Consider the following 16,121-nt stretch of genomic DNA (forward strand, 5'->3'; position numbering starts at 1 on the left):
ACGGCGATTATGTAGAAAAATAGAAAAAATATAGATAACGAAAATCACCTTGTTTTTTGGGTATACACGATCATCATACGGGTCGTCACACGAAGGAGAAGAAAAGCAAAAAGTTGTTACCTCCTCATGCGAAACAACATTTAATATTCTCTTCGTATTGCAGACAAACGATGAAAGTAGTCGAGCGACAGCGAGTTGCAACTATTTCTGACCATAGCTGAACATAGCCATTCTCGGTGTACAAAGAAGAACAGAATATTATCGTTATCCTGCTTCAAATAAGCGACGGACCACAAATGGATATCGTTAAGTTGCGTAGGATCCATGACTATTCGCATTGAGCGTTGAGCGTGGGTAGCGAGAATGGCAAGATGTGGTTCCGCGTGGATAGAGTGGATAGGGGGATGTGGTTTCGGATGGAACGAACTCATTTTTAGTCATTTGGCTGCCGGGATCGCGGAAGTTCTTGTTTTATTTTATATTATTTTATATGTATATATTTGTTTATGTTTGTTTTTTTATCATTTATCTTAGCACTTTTAACGTAGGAACCGAAAATAAATGAAGATAAAAAAAATCGTTAAATCGTGAATTCACAAATTCTTAATTTAACCTTGGCACTGAAGAACCGACTAAAGAAGCTTCAGGAAAACAAACGTTGCATACAGGTTTGTCAGAAGAAGCTTTTCAGGATACATTGTTGATCAAACTCAACAATGGTATAATTCGAGAACATCGTCCCTATTTTGTATGATTGGGAAACAACAATTGCTGATAGACATGAAACTTAAGGAGAAAATTTCCTTTCTGCAGCAACTTGTACTTTTATACAATAGTCTGTGCTCTGTCAGCGAGTATGTCCCGCTTTTCTGCTTTTAAAATTTTTCCATAACATTAAGAATTATAATAGGATTTTTTTTTAATATTAATACTCATTTTGATCGTCAATAAATGTGCATTAAGCAGATAAATCCTTGCATGATACTTTCTTCTAAATTCAGCAGTAAAAAAAATTCAATGTTGAGAAAATGAGGAAAAAGACTATTTTTTTCAGGTGATAGACATTCGTTTAGCCGCACTTGAAAAAAAAATTGAAACACTTACAAAACAACTAGGAATGTTCTTTTTATCGGGATACTTATTTGCTGTAGTGATGGTATATTTAAGTCATTTTTATTGAAAGGACGTGCGTCACAATCACACACACACACAAGGCGGCATCGGTGGATATAAACATTCAAACGTCGTTTTTTCCCGAGACATACGTTTAGCCGCAGGGCATAAAAATCGAGTTTTCGCATAATCACCAAGCCTTCATCTGTGTTTTTTGAAAAAATACTTGGGAATGTTCAATTTACAAGATAAATATTAGATGTGCAACGTAAGAAGTTGGTCAGGTTAGTGATTTACGTAGAATTTAAAGGAATGGCGAAAGGTATTCTATTGACGGAAGAGGGACGGAAAATAATAAAGATATTCAGTGAACAAAAGTTTTCTAATCGCTCGATCGTAACAAAAATTGGTCTATCTGAGAAAGTGGTACGGAATTTCTTCAAATAATGCCAGAAATATGGGATATAACGACCAACAAATGGGAACACCAAAGTTACTTTGCATCTTAAAGGTCGAATAAGACACGACGCAACCAGGAAACGATGTCCTGCTCATACATTAAGGCAGAATCGGTTGTTCCAGTAACGAAGAGGCATATTGCGCGCATCTTGAACGAGTCACCAAACATAATGTGGAAGAAACTTCAAGGGAAGCCGAAGCTGACCGCCACCCATAAGCAGAACCATCTCATTTTCGCCCGGCAATACATGGAATTGAAACTAGAATGGAGAAATTTTGTATTTTCCGGCGAATAAAGTTCAATTTGGATGATCCGGACTGTTACAGTTGGTATTGGTACAATTTAAGTCAACGGCATGTCGTGAGATCGAAGCGAAACTTTGGGGGCGGAAGTTTGACAGTGTGCGGAGCCGTTTCCTATCACAGTAAGCTTCTCATTTGTTTCATTTTCACCCGAATGAACTCCGAAAAGTATCTTTAATTACTGAAGGACGTTTTGATTGGCCATATTGAGAATAACGCTACCGAGGATGTCGTTTATGCAAACGGAGATGGTCTATGCAAACGGATGACAATTTGACAACATTTCCAGTCTCAAGGCAGTAATTCAGGAATGTTGGGCTATAATCAATATGGCAACACTTCAAAAGCTGTCTGACTCGATGCCAAATCGAGTTTTCAATGTGATCCGAAATGGAGGTGGACATTCTAAATATTAGCTCCCGATTGGACTCGAAATTTGCCGCACAAATTTTCTTTTATTGAAATTTTAGGATGCGGCTAAACGAATGTCCACCCTGATTCCACATATTTGAATTACTTAGAAAACAAAAAGTGAATTTATACTTTTTTTTAGAATGAATTCGATGAAAATAAACAATAATCGTCTTTTATGAGCAAAACTGTACAATGAATTGACTTATATTTAAAAATATTGAGGAAAAATAGGGTGGGGCTAAACGAATGTCTACCACTGTATGAGATCAATGATGTTGGTTTGTCCGATTTTGGGTGTTTTCAAGCAACTAGTAAATGCAAATCGATTTGTCTCAATGAAAATCATATCTAATCAGACGAGTTTGAGTTTGTTGAAAAGCCTCAAGTCTCTAGTTGCTAATGCAGGTCGGACTCGATTATCCGGAGAATGGAATCATTTTTGTACATCTCAATGTTTTGTTATTGTTTGTTTTTGACGTAGGACTACGTCTAACCGGAAGATATAGGGGGTGAAATGGAAATCTAGGCACTGAACAAGTAGGAAAAAATGCAAGATTTGGAACGCTTATAACTCGAGCATTTCTCAATAGATCGCAAAGGTTTTTGCATCAATTGATAGGAAATATATCTACGCATCTATCATAACGAATAACATTTCATTTTTCTTGAGATAAATAATTGAATAATTGTGAAATATCAAGCATTGTCAAAATTCACTATGTGCCCATTTTTGATTGGTCCATTTTGTGCTCCTCAAATCGTACCGACCAAAACGGGCAACCAGAGCAGCAGCGAAATAGAATGAAGCGCGATTGGAAAGGAAAAAGAAAAAAATAAACGAAACATTGGTCGCAGTCTCACACATGCGTAATTCTCGAGCCAGCCAGTCAGCTTAAAAATCCCCGCTCCGCTGCCGTACCGATCGCTACCTCTGCTCTCGGATTCTTTGTGTGGACACCGACTGGACAACATCGTTGCTGGACGGGCTGGACGGCGAGGGATCGAGTGCCTTTCTCATGGCAAGAGGGCGGAGGTGGTAGCGCTGGAGTAAAGTAGAGTAGAGTTTTCAAAGGGCCTTTCTCAAGACTAGAGATGAATGAACTGCAAAAGTTTAAAGTCTCTATAATACAATACCTTCCTTCCTTCCGTAACGATCATTTTCATTCAAACCGTACACCACATCGGTTCGCATCACAACACATCAACAAACCAACCCAAGCAGCCATGTCTGGACATGGTAAAGGAGGAAAAGTGAAGGGAAAGGCAAAATCCCGCTCGAACCGTGTTGATCTGGAGTTCCCCGCAAGGGTAGCTAGGCCGAGCGCGTTAGTACCAGTGCACCAGTCCACCTAGCCAGCGTTATATAGTTTCGGCCGCCGAAGTGATCGAGTTAGCTGGCAAAGCTGCTCGCGACGATAAGAAAACCCGCATTCGGAACAGAACACATTCGGTTCGGTGGACATCAAGACAACAGGCAGTTGCAGCGAGTGGCGCGTGGCAAACGCAATCGCAAAACGGCATCAGGTAGCAGAAGAAAAAAGTTTGTTCTTTATACAAACTGCTTTGGTGGCAAATCCAGAACAAGGCGGCATCGAGGGCGTTCGAAATGGTTTTTTTTCAAAACCACGAGTACTAAGTTTTCTAAATTGGAACCATTCCATAAAACAAGGCGCTTTTCAGGGCCATTAAACCTTCCCAAAAAGAGTTTAGGAAATACAGTTCAATGCTTTCTTAAACATTATCCAAAATAATAATAAAACACAAATTGATTTTTTCATAATTTGTTTGCCAGGATCTGATGAGTATGTGAATTTGGCAGTTGTTCTGAGCTTATTGATAGTTGGGGACTTTCCTGATTATTCAATTTTCACCAATTCTTAAATTGTTTCCAGATTGAAAGTACAGTAATTTACAATTAGTTCGACATTTAGCTAATTGGACAGACATGTAATGCGACTTATTTAGTTGGACATTTTTGTAAACATAGAGATCCAAATTATGACCCCACATTGAAAGTCGACACTGTACCACTGTCATCGCAAATGTTCAATTACAGGTTAAAATCGCCTTCAATGCGACACTGAGTGGCGCTTCGGCACGTCGCATTGAATGTAATTTACTGTACAACATGTCACAAAGCTGGATGGGAAGAAATTTTCCAACTGTGAAAGCTGTGGCGAGTGGCAACAAATCGCTAAACAGGAAGGTTTAGCCGAACAAGATGAGGATATCGAGTGATAACAAAACAATAAACTCTTTAGATTGAAGATAATTTTGTGATCCTGAAAAGGACCCTTTTTAGCCTGCATGTGAATCCAACGAGCGAACAAATCGTAATGAATGTATTTTTTTGCCATCGCTCCCTTTTAACGCTCATTCGTTCGTCTCGCTGGACTCGCCCCTCTGGCTGAGTCTGCCGATTTGTCTCTATCCTGTGAGTGTGTACCGCTAGAGTATAAAACACGCGGACCCCAAAAAAAATATCTTATTTTCTTTCAAACCGTAAACCCGTGTGGTTGTACGGCATCGGCATCGTGGACGTAACAAAGGAGGACAAGTTAAGGGAAAGGCAAAGTCCCACTCGAACCGTGCAGGTGTGCCGTTCCCCGTAGGTGTATCCGCCAATTGCTCAGCAAGGGTAGCTAGGCCGAGCGCGTTAGTACCAGTGCACCAGTCCACCTAGCCGGCGTTATATAGTTTCGGCCGCCGAAGTGATCGAGTTGGCTGGTAAAGCTGCTCGCGACGATACGAAAAACCGCATTCAGAACAGAACACAGGCAGTTGCAGCGAGTGGCGAGTGGCAAACGCAATCGCAAAACGGCATCAGGTAGCAGAAGGAAGGAAGGTCTTGTATTATAGAGACTTTAAACTTTTGCAGTTCATTCGTCTCTAGCCTTGAGAAAGGCCCTTTGAAAACTCTGCTCTATTTACTCCAGCGCTACCACCTCCACCCTCTTGCCTTGAGAAAGGCACTCGATCCCTCGCCGTCCAGCTCGTCCAGCAACGATGTTGTCCAGTCGGTGTCCACACAAACAATGAGGTAGCAGAAGTAAAAAGTTTGTTCTTTATACAAACTGCTTTGGTGGCAAATCCAGAACAAGGCGGCATCGAGGGCGTTCGAAATGGTTTTTTTTTCAAAACCACGAGTACTAAGTTTTCTAAATTGGAACCATTCCATAAAACAAGGCGCTTTTCAGGGCCATTAAACCTTCCAAAAAAGAGTTTAGGAAATACAGTTCAATGCTTTCTAAAACAATATCCAAAATAATAATAAAACACAAATTGATTTTTTCATAATGTGTTTGCCAGGATATGATGAGTATGTGAATTTGGCAGTTCTGAGCTTATTGATTTTCACCAATTCTTAAATTGCATCTAGATTGAAAGTACAGTAATTTACACTTATCTCGACATTTAGCAAATTGGACGGACCTGTAATGCGGCATATTTAGTTGGACATTTTTGTAAACATAGAGTTCGGGGTCCAAATTATGCAAATGTTCAATTACAGGTTAAAATTACCTCTAATCCGATACAGAGTGGTGGTAATGCGACGTGCCATTGAATGTAATTTACTGTAAAATATGTCACAATCTAGATGGGAAGAAATTTTCCAACACAAGTAGAAAAATGCACGATTCCTGCATGTGGGAACTACCTTGGAAAGCCCGGAAGTAAAATATACGTGATTTGTTTTTGAGTTTTAAGGCTGATTTAGACGGTGCCAGTCAACGCGCTATCCTTAGAAAAATCCTCGGTCGAAAACTACTAAATACATTTGGTAATGCAAAATTAGTAGAATGTACAAATTTTTTGTACAAATTGTCAACAAACCCGCATCCCTACCAGAGATTAGTATATTTTACTCGATAACATAAGTAAGCTTGGATATTGTCATATCTGAAAATTGGTGAGAAAAGCGCGTATTAACCATTTTCATTGTTCCCATAAGGCAATACTGAGGTATAATAAGGATATAATTCTGATACGTGCATTTTCGGCGAGAAAATGTAGCCGATATTGGGCTTCCGAATCATGGTTCTGCTTGACATATGTGTTTATTAGTACGGTCGAAAATGACTATAGATTGGTAGTATTTACCAAAAAATTCATTATATTTACTAATTATTTCTCTCAGTGTAGTAGAAGAATCCAATCACTAGAGTCTAGTTATTAGAGCCATGTAAACACCCGGCTCCAGTGACTTGCGCAAGTATCGCACAAGTAATTGGCCACGCCAGCGAATAGAAAATTTTCTAGATACTGGCGCCAATAGATAAATGACAATTTCTTCCAAACAGTGCGTCATATTAGACATTTGTGTGAAATCGAAATGCCAGGCAGTTTCAGTGGTGCCATATATTTATTTGTACTGGAAGGGGAAAAATCTTTTTCGGCTATGGTGAAGACAATAATTAAACGATGTTATTTGGCTTGCTCTGTAATTTGTATGTTTGTAACATGTTTGTTTGTAGCGCTTTACCACATTAAAAGAAATTTAACCCCCTTCCTGTTGACCGATTGGTCTGAAATTTGGAACACACCTTTATCTCTGCAGTCATTATAAAACTGGGTATTTCATTATTTTAAAAATCCAAGATTGCGGCTGCTACAAAATGGCGGTTCACATATTTTCTCAAAACCCTTTTAATATGGGTATCAAATGAAAGGGCTTGACTGGTAGAATACAGTTATTTATGAAAAATGCGAATCTAAAATGGCGGCCACTACAAAATGGTGGATTACATATTTTCAGAAATTTATGGAAAATTATGAAAAATGCAAATCCAAAATGACCGCCATCATAAAATGGCGCCATGTTTTTCTCAACGCCCATCAATATGGGTATCAAATGAAGATGCTCGACTGGTAGAACACAGTAGATCATGAAAAATCCCAACAAACATCGAAACATACCTTCAATTCTACTGTCATCATAAAACTGCGTATTCCATGTTCATGGAAAATTTGATTTGGCCGCCGCTAAAAAATGGCTGAATGGCTTGACTTGGAGAATACACTACACTATGAACAACATAATATCGAAAAGGTCACCGCCATAAAATGGTCCACTATGTATTTTTTGCAATACCCTCAATATTAGTATCAAATGAAATGATTTCACTAATAGAATACAGTACACCATCGAAATATTCCGAAGAAAGTTAGGTAAGAAACAAAAATTTAAAAAACACAAATTTTTTGGATGGTTTTTATGTAGAGAAACTAGGAAATAAAATAAGTAAAAAAACCTTTTTAAGTTAAACGGTTTGATGTACTAAGAGCTAGACAATAATTTGACAAGTAGCTGTTAGTAATTATCACATCCGTTCTTTCATTGATCTAGGGCAATGATGAGACTAAAATAACATCGTGGGGTATATGATGAAACAACTAACTGTGGATAATGGAAATCCAAGGTTTATTTCTTACCTAATTTTCTTCGGAATATTTTCATGATGTATTGTATTCTATTAGTCAAATCATTTTATTTGATACCGATATTGAGGGAATTGCAAAAAATACATAGTCGACCATTTAGTGGCGGCGACCTTTTTGAATTAATGTTGTTTATTATGTTTCGTGTTCTTCATGCCAAGTCATTCAGCCATTTTTAGCGAAGGCCAAAATAAATTTTTCAAGGTCATAGAATACGTAGTTTGATAATGGCAGTAGAATTGAAAGTATATTCCATATTTCAGATCAATCAGTCAATAGGAACGGGGCAATTTTCTATTAATATGGGACAACCCTACAAACATTCAAACATACATACAAACAGGTCAAGCTGAATGAAACCATTTAAAATGTAATTAGTTGTTTGGGGACTGCGGTCATTTTGGATTTGCATTTTTCATAAATTACTGTCTTCTACTAGTCAATCCCTTTCATTTGATATACATATTGATAGGGTTCTGATAAAATGTGTAATCCGCCATTTTGTAGAGGTTGCCATCTTGAATTTGCATTTCTCATGTATAACTGTGTTCTACTAGTTAAGTTCTTTTATCTGATACCCATATTGATGGGGTTTTGAGACAACGTGTAATCAGTCATTTTGTGGTGGCGGCCATTTTTGATTCGCATTTTTCATAAATAACTGTGTTCTACTAGTCAATCCCTTTCATTTGATATCCATTTTGATCGGGTTTAAAGAAAATATGTAATCCGCCAGTTTGTGGTGGCAGCCATTTTGGATTTGCATTTCTCATGAATAAATGTGTTCTACTAGTCAAGCCCTTTCATTTGATACCCATATTGATGGGGTTTTGAGAAAATATGTAATCCGTCATTTTGTGGTGGCTGTCATTTTGGATTTGCATTCCTCATGAATAATTGTGTTCTGATAGCCAAGCCCTTTCATTTGATACCCATATTGAAGGAGTTTGGGAGAATATGTAATCCGCCATTTTGTAACGGCAGCCATATTGGAGTTTTAAAATCAAGAAATTCCCAGTTTTATAATGACTGCAGAGATAAAGGTGTGTTCCAAATTTCAGATCAATCGGTCAACAGGAAGGGGCTCAAATTTCTACCGATGTGGTAATGCGCTACAGACAAACATGTTACAAACATATGAACGTACAAACATACAAATTACAGGGCAAGCTAAATAAAACCGTTTAAAAACAGTTCCTATCGGTGCTTTATGAGAAACATCTGTGTTCTTACTGTACAGAACAAAACAAAAAAAAGTTAAAAAAATATACCTTTCCGGATAAATCTGTACATTTGCCAACACTGGAAGGTTCGACGGTACAAGGAACATCAAATTCAATTCCCTCAACGTATACATGGAAGAATCTCCATTCGCGTTGACGGCATTGTGCTTCATGTGTTCGATTTGTGAAGCGAAAATAATAATAGACAATGAAATCATGGAAATATCAGGAAATTTATATAAAAACAGCTGATGAAGGTTCAGTACGACGTGTTTTAATTAGTAAATTAACAAGAAGTAAAATTTTTCATTCAAATTTGGACAATTTAAAACTGCCTTCGGGCTTACAAAACCGATAAAGATTAATTTGCCTCCCAAAATGGTTATCGCCACCAGACGTCGCCACTGTCATTCGTCATCGAGGATAAAGTGACAGCCGAGCTGTCCAGTTGCTGAAAATGTGTATAAACGCACAGCACCAGTCAACTGGTGATCTAAATATGGCGTGCCGTTGACGTTCAAGTAACTGGCGCCAATTACTGGTCAATGTGTAAATCAGCTATTAGGTTATACTTATGACAGACATACAGCTGTACTACCGTTGTACTTCGAAAATTGTATGTCTGTCACCATGTACAGCGCTAGAACTATGCAAGCAACTCGGTACAATCGCTGTACCTGTACCGACCTGTTTTACCGCTGTACATGGCTACAGTTGTACTGTGCGCAGCGCCATAGACGGCTAGTGGTCGGTAGCATGAACAAATCGAATCAAAACACTTGGTAAACATTCTTTTCACTGACTTTCTCTTGAGTTAAGGTTGATTTAGACGATGCCAGTCAGCGCTCTAGTTGAAGTATCCAATGAATAGAGAACAGACACTCTGTTCATGTTCGAGGCCAATTAGTTGTTCGATACTGGTACAAGTAACTTGAACAGAGTGTCTGTTCACTGGATACTTCAACTAGAGCGCTGACTGGCATCGTCTAAATCAGCCTTTAATAACTCAAATTGGAAACATATTTGTTGTGTTTGATAGTTTAGACGCTAAATAAAAACCTTTTTCATTGAAATATGTGGTGAAATTTGGAAAAAATTCTGATTGTCAGTTTGACATATGGTACAATGTACAACTAAAGTATGTCTGTCATGGTACGATAGTACCTGTACAACGCAGTACCCTTACAGCGCAAGTACAGCTGTATGTCTGTCCCTGGTATTACATTAGCATCATTTTCTTAGTTCAAAAACAAAATCCAGATGTCTCACCGATCGTTTACGTTTTGCTTTAGATCGCCAATTGACGATCTAACGTACAAATCTACACCTAGGAGGCGCTGCGGTGAAAGTGATGATGGTTTTAAATTTTGCCATGTGAGCTTATGGAAGGTTTGTAGTTCTTTCCATAAATTACAATGTTATAATCATAAAAGATTATTTGATTGCGATGAGTTTGTAAGAAATTTAATTGACGAATTTACGTTGGATTTACAACCAGATGGCGCAGCGAGTAAAATGAGGATGTTCTGTTTTTTGACGTAGGACTACGTCTTTCATTTCTATACCGGGGTGTAAAATCAAAGTTTCGAAAACGAAAGCGTTACGCCGGAGACCGAGATTTTGAGTGTTAATAGCTCCTAAACAACTGAACGAAATGGTATGATAAACACTTCATTCGAAAGATAAAATGTCTACGCGTTCTATACTTGTTACTTTCTGATCCAAAAACTTGTTTCAATAGTCTTAAATTTGCTTTAAAAATAGGCTATTGAAATCACCAATCGGTATATAAGCGAGCGCCGCTCGGAAATCCACTCAGTTCTAATTGAACAGCGATTGGAGCATGTTGTCGCTGTTGTGGTGAAGCTCTTCATTTATCATGAAAGCGCGGATGAACGGTGTCACCAAGAGCCTGTTTGCGCACCTTAGGCCAGAAGGGAATCCATCAGTAGGAGAGTGATGCTACAAACGGTTCCCCGGGAAGATCTCGAAGCAGCCGCTACACACACACACATACACGCACGGAATTCTTTCCGTTTGGATCGAGAAAGATCCGGAAAATAATCTGCCAGTTCCTCTAGGAATTTAAAAATACATTCATGTGAAAGAGTTTATTTGAATGTTTTCTATCCATGTAACACTGTGACCAAATATGTTTCAATCAAGTGCTATTAACAGATGGTTATCGAGTTAGCATTAACCACTGGTGGGCTTCCAGTATCGAGGAAAATGTGGAAATATCTAATCGTTACTGAAAATAATCTGCCAGTTCCTCTGGGAATTTAAAATTACATTCATATGAAAGAGTTTATTTTAATGTTTTCTATCCATGTAACACTGTGACCAAATACATTAGGTTTTGTGATTTTTCAATCAATCGCAATCAACAGGATAGCTTCTGAAGATTATTCTTCCCCATCAGTAGGATATTTCCGTATCCAATATTGGATGCATAAAACCTTGTGCCTCCAACGTAACGCTCTCGTTTTCGAAGTTCTCCAAATATTCATTCATTCAGAATGAATTCAGATTCAACTTCATACAAATGATCTCTAAATCAACGATAGTCCTACGTCACCCTTGCGGTTATACCATAGATATAACCCACTTCCTGTTTTTTGGTATGAAATTCGTTCAAATTTTCTAGACAAATCAGAATTTATCTTCAAATTTCCCGGTTTCATGTATTCTTTCCACGCTGAAAAAGTTAGAAAATCATCATTTTACAATGTGATATGTATATTACGAAGAATGGCTTGTTATAAGTATTGTAACTTTAATTTTTTTCAACTAAATAAACGATGAATGGAGTGTTTTGCGCTAAAAATACTGCAAATCCTTCTCGTATCGACCCCTATATAATCAATTATATTAGCCAATTTCATATGATATCGATTTCATCGCAATTATCCATGGTATCAATAACCGGTATGCATTATCAAACTCAAATTTTTCGAAGATTATCTATGACTTTGGTCAAATCGCGTGTTGAAACCATCGTAAATATACAAAACTCCAACTTTCTTACCATATACTGACGACATTCAATGGCTGAAATGAATCTAAATTGAAATAAAATAAATAATCACCACCGAATCTTGCTTTTCAGTGCGTAAAATAAACAAACACCCTCACTTTTGTGGTTCTGAGTTCTAATGTAGATGTCGCATGAGCTGATTCAGCTTTGCGTAAATTTGTCAATTGCAATGGATTCAAATTGCTACCAGTGTTCTAAGCCGATTAAATCGCTTGAGTTCATGCAATGAGCGGTTTTTACAATCAAGCGGCGCTTCTCAAATGCATTGGTCTGAAACGGCCAAGCATGGATTTTGTGAACGAGCACTGCAATCTCTTATGGTATTGCGACCAATGTATCGATTTACTCATATTTGTCAAAAATTAACCCATGACTACGGTGAACGAAATGGTATCGGCTGTTTCTCAGGTATTTCACAGCTCGCTCTTGGAGTTGAAGGAGGATTTAAACGAAATGAAGCTGTTGACGAGATCACTCGCTGAAAAAGTAAATCTGAATGATTTTTAACCTAATCGTGAGAAACCAATATGACCGAAGATTTAGCGAACTCGTGACAAATCAGAGAGAGAAACACCGAGAGCCCATCCGAATGGCAAGCTTATTAGCGGCACCAAACCTGCAGAGAATCAGACACGGGCAGTTGAGATCGTGCCAAAACCACCTGAAAAGTGTTGGATTTACCTTTCAGGATTGCTCGCCATGTTACCGAGGATGATATCTCTGAGCTAGTAAAAACCTGCCTACAAACTGAACAGTCCGTGGTTGTTCAAAAGCTCGTACGCAAAGATGCCGATCTAAGTCAATACGCATTTATTTCGTTCAAAATCGGAGTAGACATGCAGTTGAAAGGCACGGCTCTGGACCCTTCAGTCTGACCCAAAGGAATCTATTTCAGAGAATTTGAATCCCAGGAAAATAATAAGGATTTTTGGATACCGGCGAAACATCCACGGTTTGGCGAAGGAACCCCGGTTACAACACCATTGCAATGATAACGGAACGCACATATAACATCTTTATGGAAGCCCCCAAGCCACCTGACACAATCGAACATCTCAACTATCACTTGTGCCGATTTCAACAACCATCGCAGCCGTTCCGTTCCTGTGTTCGGAGTTGGTGAGGGGGTCTTCCAATGTGTCAATTCAGGCAAGCACGAACGTAATATCGCTTCTTCGCTTCCTGAATTCGGTCCCATTTCCAGCGATCCCGTATGAACCGAACAGTTCAACAGTAATAAGTCATCTGGAGGTGGTGTTCTGATGGCTGTCCATCGACGTTTGAAAGCCCAGCTGATTGTTGAAAACGCATGGTCGTGTGTCGAGCAAGTTTGGATTTCGATGAAGTTAACAGATAGAGTCCTGTATATTTGCGTTGTATATTTTCTGCCTGAATGCATTCGAGATATCGCGCTAATCGATATGCATGTACAATCTCTGTCAGCAATAGCTGCACGTGCGCTTCCAGCTGATGAAATTATTATGTTTGGTGACTTTAATCTTGCAGATATCAAGTGGCGAAAAGGCTCTGGAAGATTTCTGCTCGCTGATCCAGCCCAGTCAACGTTTCATGCGGGTACCAACGCTTTACTAGACGGCTACAGCTCTAAATTGCTTCAGCAAACCTATTCTGTTAGCAAGGAGAACGGTCGCATGCTTCATCTTTGCTTTGTGAGTAAATCTAACGAAGCTCCAATATTATTGGCAGCACCAGCACCTCTGGTGAAATTGGTTCCTCATCATCCTCCACTATGTTTGACACTGGTAGCCTATGCGAATAGTTTCAGCGTCGCTCCAATCGCCGTCTACTACGACTTTAGAAATGCTGACATTAGTAGCATAAATAATGTGCTTCTGAATATTGACTGGAATTAAATTTTGGGCAAAGAAACTTTCACGAACATCATGAGCTACTTGATTGACAGGCATGTTCCTAAGAAAAACGGACGTCCACCTACCCATCAACCGTGGCAAACCACCGAAATTCGACGACTTGAAACTGCCAAGAGGGCTGCACTCAGGAAATTCTCGAAAAACCGTCTCCCGTCCTTCAAGCAATATTATTTGCGACTAAACTATCAGTACAAAAGAGCAAGTAAGCGAAGTCATGCGATAAACCTACGTGGGGTTCAACGAAAATTTCGAAGTAATCCTAAATCATCTTGGAAATACGTCGATGAGCAACGTAAAGAGTTTGGACTATGTTCTACAACAGACAAGGCGCGTCTGATGTTCAATGCATTTGCAACCTTTTCTCAACTAAGAGTGTTTTTTCACATGAGAGTCTTTCACAAGATCAACTCTCAGCAGCCACAAGAAGCGTTCCACTTCAGAACAACTGTTTTTTCCGGATAGCTGTCGATGATGCAACGCTACAATCAGTTTTCAACAGTCTGAAATCCTCAACTTCCGTTGGACCGGATTGAATCCCAGCAATAATTCTAGTAAATATGCTGTTGGATTGCTGTCTCCAATACGAAATTTATTCAGTCTTAGCTTGTCAGCGGGTATCTTCCCTTCGCTTTGGAAAAAAGCATACATTTTTCCGATTCACAAAAAAGGGGGCAAAATGAACGTTGATATTTATCGAAAAATCTCTGCTCTGAACGCTGTGTCGAAACTTTTTTAACTTTTGGTTATGGGACCGATATTTTCCCACTGTAAGCATTACATTTCCATCGATCAACATGGATTTATGCCGAAGAGATCTACCACAACAAATCTTCTTTCTTCCACGACATACATTTTCAATGGAATGTCCAATGGTTTGACCCAAACGGATGCGGTCTACACAGACCTGTCAGCTGCTTTCGACAAAATCAACCACGATATTGCAGTGCAAATGTTAGATAAACTTGGTTTCAGCGGAAATATTTTGCATTGGCTGAAATCTTATCTGATCGAAAGCTCCCCCACGGTGGAAATTGGCGATTGTCTTTCTGATGAATTCTCAGCAACGTCAGGAATACCTCAAGGAAGTCATCTAGGCCCTTTGATATTCTTGATATACTTTAACGATGTAAATCTTGTACTGGAAGGACCCCGGTTTTCCTACGCCGACAATTGGAAGCTGTTCTTCCACGTGAGGTCTGAGAGTGACGCATTATTTCTCAGGGGCAATTGGAATTTTTCCAGAAATAGTGTGTGGACAATCGTATGACACTGAATCCAAGCAAGTGCTCCACGATCACTTTCTCAAGAAGGAAATACTCAATTAATTTCGGCTATCATCAACTAACTATGGATGCAACTCAGCCATTCAAGGACTACAGCGTCTGTTCAACAAAGTAGCTTCAGGCTTCGACTATCATAATTCACGAAGTGCAGTTCGGCAAAATTTTATTGCACTTATTAACAATTTCCACTAATATCATTAGGGCAGTAATGTGGATATATGAAACAAATAAACAAATCCGAAAACTCGATTATCCGGAGTATTTTTAGTTTTGATTTTAGCTAGGTAGAGGAGGGGGCAGGAATATGGGTTGTTCCATACAACTAGTTTCGATTATCCGCAGTAGATTTATATACGTTGGAAATTCCAAATTTAAATAAATACATTGATTTAATATGTTCGGCTGCAAAGTTCATAAGGTTGACGTCTAGATGGCCCTCTTGCAAAAATCTACTTCACTATCACCAAGGCGCCTAGAAGTATATGATAAGGTGGGCCAACTTTGCTAAAACCACTCTTCAGCCACCTTGGAAGTCTACTGTGTTTTGTTTATAAACAAAACACAATACGCTTGTGCCCAAGCTCGCTCGTGATCAATCCGTCTCTTTCACGCTTCAAGCGAATAATTTCCCTTCTGCTTTCATATGCCGCTCCTCTGACCAACTTAGTGACGAAACGGCATCACCTTAGGATATACTTCTAGGCGCCTTGACTATCACAAAGCACCATCTTTCAATGGATACGTGTCAAAATTTGGCAGCATTCGGTCGATTGGTTCGTAAGTTACAGCATTGAGAGAGAAGCAACTTTTGTTATTGTGAAAAAAATGGAAAAATCACAAAACAATGAAAACGATGGGAAAATAGCATGAATTAGGCATCGAATTGCTTGCGCATCCACCGTATTCTCCAGATCTGGCACAGCGACTATTTTCTGTTCGTAGATCTGAAGAGAATGCT

The sequence above is a fragment of the Toxorhynchites rutilus genome, chromosome 3 (assembly GCF_029784135.1).
Source record: "Toxorhynchites rutilus septentrionalis strain SRP chromosome 3, ASM2978413v1, whole genome shotgun sequence".
Lineage (NCBI taxonomy): Eukaryota > Metazoa > Arthropoda > Insecta > Diptera > Culicidae > Toxorhynchites > Toxorhynchites rutilus.